This window comes from Coffea arabica, chromosome 6c, assembly GCF_036785885.1.
Source record: "Coffea arabica cultivar ET-39 chromosome 6c, Coffea Arabica ET-39 HiFi, whole genome shotgun sequence".
Lineage (NCBI taxonomy): Eukaryota > Viridiplantae > Streptophyta > Magnoliopsida > Gentianales > Rubiaceae > Coffea > Coffea arabica.
In genome coordinates, this window is record NC_092320.1 from 33801767 (window position 1) to 33810537 (window position 8771).

An 8771-nucleotide genomic window follows, 5' to 3' on the forward strand; every position below is an offset into this window, starting at 1 on the left:
ATCTTTGGTTAATCTAACGATTGACTCGTGATTTTTCGTCTATTGCCTCATTCAATGTTTTTGCACGTTGGTCTTCTTGGGGTAATAAAACAATTAGTCCAACTAGCGAGGTAGGTGCGATAAATTTTGTGAACTAAAGGGAAATTTGTACAAAAGGGTCATTGTACTACAAGATGTTAAGAGTTAATGAGATGAGAGATAGATATTTAGGTGAATTATTGATAACGGGATAGACTTAATTTGTAATTGTGCCATTAGTCCATTTGTCAAATAAAGTTTTGACTAAAACTCTTGTGACTCAAAAATATCTTGACCAATAGCTTCCTAGACCAGCCTTCAACTGAGAGAGAGAGAGAGAGAGAGAGAAAGAGAGAGAGATAATTTGCTCATGGCATGATCAGCCACAATTTTTGACCGAACATATTTGACCAAGACAAAAGTCTTAACACCAACCCTCATTCTTTCTTCCCCTCCAAATAGCTGAGAGAGAGAGATAGGAAGAACCCAATTCATCCTCCTCCTTCGATTGCTAAAAAAAAAAACCGAGAAAAAAAACTGAGAGAAAGCCACAAGAGTAAACCAGGACTTTCTTCATTCTTCAACCATGTACATCAGCCAAGAATAAGGAAAACTTCAACTCTTCTAGCTAAGAAAAATCGAGAGAGTGAAGGCAGAAAATTTCCAGCCCACAACCGTGAGGAACAAGAGGTAAATAGCTAAGTTTTTCTTTATTTTCCTTCTCCCTTTGGTTTATACTATCTTAGAATGAATTAGAACTAAGAAAGGAAGCAAATCACTGATAAAACTTCTTCAAAACTGGGAAATTCTGTTCAAAGTTACTGCATGCTACCCGATGATGAAAAGCTGCAATTTTTTAGTCATTTCTCCTTCAAAATGTGTTAGATTATGTTTTCATGCATTATATATATTCCATAGTATACATATCTTGACATGGGTGCAGTACTTGACCTGAACTCAAGTGGAATGAGTGTAAAATATGAAGAAACTTTGCTGAATCTCTGTTTGGACACTACATGAAGGATCAATAGGATGAAGCTGGAAATTTCCAGCTTTATCTCCAGAAAATTTTGTTAGTTTAGTTAAAAACTCACTTCATATAACTGCCATCTTCCTAATCCAGTCATCCATGTGTTATTTGAGGAGCTAAAAGCAAGAAAAGATTGACTTTAAAGCAATCTCAAAAGCTGGAATTTTCTGCACAGCAAATCGAGAGGGAAAAGCTGCCATTTTGGTTATTTCTCTAAAAGGTTTGCTAAATTGTGACTGGAACTCACGTATTATGATCTGTCTAATGTTTAATATGATTGCAAGTTAGATTTGAGTGCATAATGGAAAAACTAATGGCGAAATTTTGATTAAAGTTGATGGAACCTGCTAGGAAGGCCGAGAGAGAGAGAAAAGGACTTTTAATTAATCTTCCTTCAAATTTTAGTTGTAAACCTCATATGTTTTGTTTAAGGCTACCTTGTAGCTTAATAAGATATGTTTTATACTTCTAGTTGGAGCATGAACCTGAAAGGAAATATTTGAGAAAACATCAAAGTTGAACTGTTATACTGCTAGAAAACTTTGTTGAATGATGCAACAGCTGATGACAGATTTTGTGTGTGATTTTGGCCGAACAACATGCTGAAATTATGAGTTACTCACCTTGTATATGCTGGACTGAATATGCCTTAAGTATTTAGAGCTTTAAGCAAGTGAAAGAATAGAGTTTTTGACAAAAGTTGAAGTAACGGTACTGGATTAATTTTGTGGTTGCTGTCCGAGAGAGTGAAGCAGGATGTGTTTCTGTCCAGCCATTTTTGACCCTAAAAATGTGAGAACTGGGTATTGGTGTCTTCATAAGAAATATAGGTCTATATCTTAGCTTCGAAACGCTATAAAATTTGCCTCAATCTGATAAGCATAGCTCTAGTTATGATTGAAATACCAGAGGATGGCAAAGCTGACTTCCTCGTTGCCTTTCCTTTTGTTTCACATGCATGCAGCTTTGATGATGGCCGTGAGGAAACCAACTTTTAACTAACATTTTTTCTAATTTCCAATCTTGCAAGCTTTCATAAATGATAGCTACAATTGTTCTCAGATTTAATGGATATACCTAGTTCCACAAGTAGGGTTAAACTAATGCGATTGAGTGGAAAGTTACGATAGTTATATACGTAAAGTGGCTTCTAATGATTTAATATTGTGTTCATTAATATTTTAAAGACTATTAATGTGAGGGGCTGGTGTAGTGGAACAAAACCCAAACTACAAACAACTTGGAATCTGGTTTAGCTTTAATGGAACAAATGAAGAGTTCATTTGCTTTAATCCTTGAATATTGGATAGAAAATGATTTAATCTTAGTCTAAACATCTTACAAGACTTTAAACTTGGAATATATGTATATTTCTTTGGTTTCTGTTGAAATTTGATGCTTAAATTATGTTAAAATTGCTGGTATGAATGTCATACTTAAATGTATGGGTGGTTTGAATAAAAGTCTTGTGGTTTTAAAAGAGAAAAAGGAGTTTTTCACAAGTGAAAAATGAGTTTCTAGATTTTCGGATTTCACTGACCTGTCTCAGTAAAATGCTTATATCTTGGTGTAGAAAAATCCGATTGAGGTGCCGTCAGTGGCATTTGAAACTATAATCATGGGGCTTTGTTCTGTAAAAATTTTAGATTTTTCCTCCATGTGTGCTGCTATCCGTGACTCCTCAAAGTAGGCTGCCCTGCTTGAATGTCTTGTTTCTTCAGGAAAATGAATTTTTGACTTGGATCGAATATTTTGTCCTATTTGTGATTTGAATCTCCGAAAAGTGTCTTCTGGGATGTGATAGTACTAAAAATCTATTTTACAACAGTATAACTTTCATAATTGTTTGATTTGTGGAACTCGAGTTGCGAATTTTTAAAGTTTACTGTTACTATTCATCTCAGTAGATTCCTGAAGCATAGAAACGGACTTCTTGACTTTAAAACCTCAGACGGCCTACTTCCAACCTCTCACCTTGATTTTTCCACTTCCTTGACATCAAATATATCCCTATGGAACTTCTCTCGCTAATGTATCTCTCATTTCCTCAAAGTTTTACTCTTTTAACAAGTTACCTTAATTAAAGCGGTCAAGACTTGTACTTAGCTTTTAGCCGTCATCTCCAAATTTCCAAGTGAAGCTTACACGCTAAAATTGTCTTGTGTGTAGATGACATTGAGCCTTGTGAAATGCTATTGTGGTAAGATTATTTGTATGTGATTTTAGGGCTGAATTGAGAAAAACAATGAAGCCATAAATTGCTGGAAAATAGCTAAATACAAAGGGGTATGCTGCCCAAATTTTCACTGAGACGTGTATACTCGTAGTTTGAACGAAAATTTGAGGTCGAATTGAACTCGAATCATCTAGGGCATTCAAGTCTTCGGTCATAGAGGTATATAAGTTAGAATTCGGCCGAATCTTGTACCCTTGAAAAAATATGAAAGTAACGACTAATAGAAATACGTTTTCCTCATCTCTTCAACTCAAATGGGAATTTCAAAATTTAATCGCTCCGAAGTTTCAAAGTTTTAAGAGCGAGCATAAGTTTTACAAACATTCCCCAAATGACTTTCAATTACTTGATTTTCTTTAAAAGAAACTTGAACCCTGGTTGATTTCAAGTTCTTAAATGACGTTTTATTGCAGAGTTGAACTCCACGTAAGGAGTAATACCTGACCGTGATCCGTAAAAGAACTACATCTTTGGTGAGTGCTTCCAAATACCTGATTAAATTGGGCACTTGTTTTTAATATTTGACCAATGTGATCGAATGATAGGTGATTGATATAATCGGGCAAGGGTGTACTTTATCGCACTTGCCCTAATGTGATATGTACTTGTTTATTGTTGCAAATGACTTGATATATTTGTTCGTGACTTGTAAGTACTGAGCAGTAGTATGTACCACACTCGATCCGAGTGGGGGGTACCTCTCATTCCCGTCTCTGTACTTTTATTTTGATTCAGTCGATTGGAGATGTTATCTCATCGACTTCTTGGGAACCCAAACCCTACTGGCTAGTTAATCGAGTCGAGCCAGCAAGGGCTTGGTCGACTAGATAACGAACCATGGGTATCTAGTGTTGTCGAGTGGAGTGTTATCTCCTCGACTAATCAGTATGCTCGAATATTACCACCAGTGTTTATCTTGGAGTTCGGGCCCGGTAAGGGGTTTGGTTGGTGGACGGAGATTGGAGTTTAGTGGTGTACTACTGGACTAGTTACTTTATTTGAAAGTTGACGGAGTGTCAACTAATACTTGATCAAGCTCTAGTGAAGAAATGGGAATTTGGCTCCTGAGAGCCATCTGTATCCTTATACATTGATTGTTATTCAAAGTGTTATTGTTCATTTAGAAAACAAAAAGAGAGTTTTCACTCGCTCATTTTGACATTTTGCTATTTGAAGTGTTATTGCTCACTTTCATGAACTTGTTATGCTCGCTATTTTGCTACGTGATATTTGTACTTTTCAATATTGGTCAACTTGCTATTTGGAACCTCACTAGGCTTTTAGCTCATTCCACGCCATTTGTTTTCCTTACAGGGGGTACAAGCGAGGCGTAAGACTGGTACAGGCTAGCGTAGTCTAGTAGTTTTTGAATTTTGCAATTGTACTTGCACTAGTGCCCGATTAGGACTGATTGTATCTGAAATGCACATCTTTTGATATATGTGGGATTGTACGAAAGTTTGAAATAGAAATGAAAGTACATGTATGTTCCAAGTTTGGAAACTAGTATTTCTTTTACTCTTGAGGTTATAACCTATTATATTTGAAGTGAATGAGTGAGTCCCGGCGAGAGCGGGGCAGGCGACCCGCCAAACCCTAGGGGGAGGTGGGGCCGTCACAGTTGGTATTAGAGCTCTTATCGAGCTCGTGCCAGGAGAGGATTCTCGGACTGTGGGGATTGGCTTGTTAAGTGTGGAACAAAGGTTTATAGTTGGGGATATTAGATATGTACGTTGGGTAGGAATTTCAAATATAGGTAAGTTACTCTTGGGACTGGCCAGCCTGAGGTGTGAATTATTCTATTGTCAGATTCTTGTACCCGAATACCAAATATTTCATTCAAGGAAGTATTTGCAAATTGGGAAGAATTTAGTATATTGCATTATGATGTGACTAGAAAGCATGATTAAATTTGGAAAAGTAGAATCGAAAGGACCAAGTCTAGCTTTTGAAAGTTAAAGATGAAGAGCCAATAGCGAGATCTTGAAGATTAGTGCTAATTCTGTTTTTAAGATGAATAATTTTACTAGTCATTCAATGGTAAATGGAATATATGCCATCTCTTGCCCAAAATATTGGTTTAGACATAGAATTTGAGTGAAATCGTAGTTTAAGTAAGAACTATACAGTTGTGAATAGCTCTAAACCTTGAGGAGCGGTTTCAAAATTGAGGTGAGATGAGTTTGACGAATTTTCCATGTGATGTGAGTTCTCGATGGCATTGTGGCTCCTTAAATTTTGTTGGAGGATTATTTGGGGCTATTGTATGAAATGTTTGAGATCATTTAGAATACTCAAGATTCATTGATGTACATATGTAATGATCATACTATTTGATTGGATATTAGACGTAGTAGATTTATAATTTACGAAGGAATTTTGATTAGTGTTACTAATGGGGTAATTGGTTTAGTAAATGCACTTGAACGATTGTCACCTTGACTATGGTGGGATGATTATACACGGTAGTCAGTATAAAATAAACGTCTATCAATGGATAAGAGTAAGTCAAGACTTAGGTTAATGGTGCTTTAACTATTAAGGCAAGACTTAGATGGATGAAATAAGAAAATGAATTATTTTGCAGTGGAATTCAGAGAAATTAATATATGGAGTAGGTGGTGATTACTAGGGCAATGATGTTATGGTCAATCGTTGCAGTTTATGAGTCTAAAGAAATATTTATCGTAACATGGTTACAAGTTGTGGATATAACAATTATTGATAACAAGAAGCAGGAAAGGGTGAGAACATGAATAATATGTTAAAGTTAGTAAATTTGATCTATTTGTCAGCTCATGCGTTTAGAAGAAAGGACGGACTAATGATGAAGCCATGACTTGATAGATCTAGTGAATGGGATGATATTATTGGGATATTTGAAAAAAAAAACTGAACTTTTGTGAATAAAGGTAGGAATTTCTGGGATCTACCAGCTCTATTATGGATAGAAACCAATAAGTTTTTCTTAAAGTTAAATGTGTGAGAATCTACTAGATGAACGTAAGAAAATTTTCATGTGTTATTTAAAATTTAGTGCATGTCCCACTTTATTTTCTTTTTGTTATTGAATGTGTGAGGACCCAAAAATTTTCACATTTTCTCAGCATTATTTTATTTCTTTGATTATATTTTATACTTTCCTTGGAAATATTGAATTTTCTATGCATTTTTACAAGTAAGTACAGTTTTAAAATCATCTTCCTAATATGAGTTAGTGTACGTTAATTTGAAGTGTATTATTGACGTGGGACCCGCTAGTGCGGTAAATGTGTTATATTGGCAACTTGTTGGAGTTTTGTATTAAGTGATATTATTTGACAAGGTGCTAGGAGACAATTGAAAGTTAGCTAGATAAATTACCATTGGTAGACAAAAGGATAAGCTTAAAACCCTAAAAGGAGCCAAGTGTCACTAGGCTATTAGAAGTTGGACTTTTGACCAAGATTGGTAACTTTACTAAAATCAGATTTTTGACCAAAATTCATTCATTTTCTTGTCTCCTTTGGCTGAAATTAGTGAGAGAGAAACCAAGAGAGCTCTTCAAGTTCTAGCTTCCAAATTTGCTCAAATCTTGAGTTTCAACCAACCAAATCACAAACTACACCATACAAGTGATCATTAGGGAAGGTTAAAGGTGTTGGTGGAGTTGTTTTGGAGGAGGAAAGATTAAGATCCTACCTTTCTTGTGGTTTTAAGGTATTTTGACAAGAACATCCTCTTTACTTCAATTAATTGCTTATTAGTGGTTTTTAGTTGTTTTAGATGTTGTTTTGTGGAAGATTAGTACTTGAATGCATGAATTCCAGCTTGGATGATAACCTGCCCTGCTTCTGACTGGTTCTATTTCACCTTGTTAGAGGCCAAACTAGCCTTAGCACAGAACATAAAAGTTGTAGAGAATGATGTTTTATAGTTTCCTACAAAATTTCAGCACAATCGGAGCAACATAGCCAATGAAAATACCAAAATACCCCTGCTGCCCTGTTTCTATCCGAAAATGAAAATCAGCCTCTGTAAGTGGTTAGTTTGACCAGGAATATTACATGATTGGTTGATGATGTCTTCTTAAGAATTATAGACTTGTATCTTAGCTTTCAAATTGCTTTGGAATTACCTGAATTGGAGTTGTGTGTGCTGAGATATGAGTGAATAAAGCAGGACTACTAGTTGATTTCTGCAGTGAATTTCGAACTAGAAAATCTGGAGATGTTTTGGTAAATTTGACCTAGTTAGGGTGAGAACTGGACTGAGTGGTCTTCATGAAAGTTGTAGATCTTTGTCTTAGATTTTCAACGCCTCCAAGAACACCCGAAATGGACTTTGGTAGCCTGCGATATGGCCATTTAAAGGTAGTATGGTTAATTAGCCGATTAGTTGGAACTTGGTTCTGGGAATTGGGAATTTTACAAGGTTACACTAGAATTTGGACTAAGTGGTCTTCATCAAAATTGTAGCCCTCTGTCTTAGCTTCGAAATGGTATAAATTACATCCCAATCCGATAAGCGTAGCTTCGGATGTGTCCGTTACGCAAAACCCGTCAAATCTATCTTTTGTTAAACTTTATTTCTGCACATGTTGTTAGCTTGATTTTTGTACTTATATGACTTTGAGCCTATGGAATGGCTATTGAAATGAGATGATATTGTGTGTGACTTTATGATTGATTGAGGAAAATAATGAAGCTATAAATGGCTGGAAAAATAAGTAAATACAAAGGGCGTGCTGCCCAAATTTTCGCTCGAGGGCTAAGTTTCTATTTGAATTTGTATATTTTTGTTTGGCAAATACTAAGACCATTTTCCATCTTAAAACATGATCCTTCTTCAATTGGAAACTCCAAATGTTTACTCATGCTTACCAAATGAAAAGGAGTGGTTTAGGGTTTTCTTGGGTATTTTGTCCTCCCTTTTACATGAATTTCAATAAGACATTTAGTCTATAATATCTACTTGAATATGAGATGATTTTGAACCATATAAACGATCCCGAAAACAGTATTTCTTAGCCTATCTAGTTGGATTCCGACTTGTCTTTGGTTCAAGTGTTTCCATTGGAAAATTTTATAACCCTTTTAAGTTGGGTTGTACGTTTCGACTATGAAACCCTAGTTATTTTTGTCCACGGGTCCAAATGTCCTGGTTTCACTTTAAAGTCTTTTATACGTTCTACTCATCAATTGTCGAGTTCTTTGATTTCACCTAATTGTTTGTTTTAGATGAGCTATAATATTCTTTCTTGTTTAATCTTAGGTTTTCTTGGTGACTAAAGATAATATCCGGAAGGATATTTTGCACGTTGTTTTGCGTATAGTGTTCCTTGTTGTTATATTTCCTTGATTTATTGGCTTGTTATTATTGATTGATATTGTGTTAAGTGCTTTCAATGATTGTTAAAACGAGTTTTCTAGGCGAGTGTGTACTTTATCGCACTCGACCTAAATAAATGTGAAATTTTCAATGATTAAATGCTAGTTGCACATGAAT